Here is a 2,098-nt window from a genome sequence, read left to right as displayed (position 1 = left end):
AAATAAATATTTTTCTATTCCTGCAATATATTTCAAATAATGGCGTTGTTTTTGTTGTTGTATTGTTATTGGTGTTTTTGTTGTTGTTTCTACTTCTTGCCAATATTGAATGGTAAAAGAAAATATTTTTATATTTTAGAATAAATTTCTAATATTGTCGGTCAAACAAAATATTCTAAATATATTATTTTCTTCGGTTGATAATATTGAGAGATTTATTCCTAATAATATTGCAATTTCGGTGTTTAATAAAACAAGATCTTGAAAAATTTATTTAGAATATAGTCCATTGTTTGATTATTGCAACACACAAAGAAAATGATGAATGAAAAAAAATTAAAAAAGGAAACAATACATGTTACTTTCAATTTTTTCCATTCACTATTTTTTTGCAATAGAAATAATTTATTACCTCAGTCTTTTTAAAACCCGAAAGAAAAATTCTCTATTTTATTTAATTTTTAATTAAAAAAACCTTTTACCTCGGTTATTACACTCCACCGAAGATTAAAGTTAGTAATTTTATTGAGTTCCTTTGTCATCCATAAACAAATATATATTATTCATTTATATAGGATCAACACTTTTGCACTGTCACACATTAATCCACAAGTAAAACTAGTGATCCACTTGAAACCATCACACAACCATCGAGAATACGAACGACACATACAATATATATATATATATATATATATATATATATATATATATATATATATATATGAAAAATATCAAATGAGAATTTTAATTATTATTAAATAAATGCTTCACATTTTAAAATATTCAATTAATAGTCATGTGAACTAACCTATCTATTAATTTTTGTTTCTTAAAATCTAAAGCAAATTCAAGATGATGATTTAAATCCTATGTATATTGTTAAAAAATTTCAGTTTGTATTATAACTAAATTTCTCATTTGATATATATTATATATATATATATATATATATATATATATATATATATATATATATATATATATATATATATATATATATATATATAAAAGTTGGAAAAACAAGGTTGAAAGAATAATAATTTTCGATTAAGTCTTTTTGTTATCCTAGAAATGATTAAAAGTAATGGGTTCCAACACCATAGGTATATTAGAGCGGAAGAGGAATTATAGAGGAGAGGAATTATTTTGAATGTCTCGGAGAAATGGTGTGTGTTTTGTTTTAGGGAAGATGAGAATTCTAGTTATCTTTTTGACTCATGTTTAATAACAAGAAGAATTTGGGAAAATGTTGAAGATTGGATAGGAGGAGGCTTGAATATTAAAGCGCAAGAATTGAGGTCGTATTTATATCACAATCACAAGATTAAGGACTCAGAGGAAAGATTAACAGTCGGAGTTATTTGGTTAGCGGTGATTTTGAATATTTGGTTGATGAGGAACGCGACAATGTTTAACGGTAATATTTTCAATTTTGATGATTGTATTACGTCGATCATTTTTGTGTCGTAAAAATGATTTAGATCTGTTAATATTTCCTCTGTATGCTGTAATTTTCTTGTGTGAAATACCTTGCCTCTTAGTTATATCAAGAGGTGAGGTAGAGGGATTTTTTACTGCTTGTAATGTTTTTCCTGTGGTTTTAATGATATCTTTACTTATTGAAGAAAAAAAAACCATAAGTATATTGTTAAATTCACCTCCTACCCTAGTTCTTTTATTAAAATATTTCACCCCTAACCAAATGTTTATAAAATGAAAGTTGACATGCCCGAAACAAGAAAAACACATGAACAACTGATTTATTTACTTATTTTTTAGATAAGTTCTTATAGAAAAATATGAAAAGATAAGTACTAGTAGTAATAGTAGTTGAAGTTAAGGATATGAAATTATTTTTACTAAAGTCAATAGGAAGAATTCTTGTTATTTTTAATACTTATTGCAATTTCTTTAGGCTCGCCAAAACTAATAACCAAATAACAACATAACTTGTGTGTGCTAAACTGTCTCTATACAATAAGATACTCATGGATGCAAGTTGGCATATCTAATGATCCTATCCTTATCCTCGATCTTGTCTGAATTTTATACATCATGTTGGCCTGCATATGTATTTGATGTGTATCTACAATTT

This window comes from Vicia villosa, linkage group LG1 (genome assembly GCF_029867415.1).
Source record: "Vicia villosa cultivar HV-30 ecotype Madison, WI linkage group LG1, Vvil1.0, whole genome shotgun sequence".
NCBI lineage: Eukaryota > Viridiplantae > Streptophyta > Magnoliopsida > Fabales > Fabaceae > Vicia > Vicia villosa.
This window is presented reverse-complemented; position numbering follows the sequence as displayed.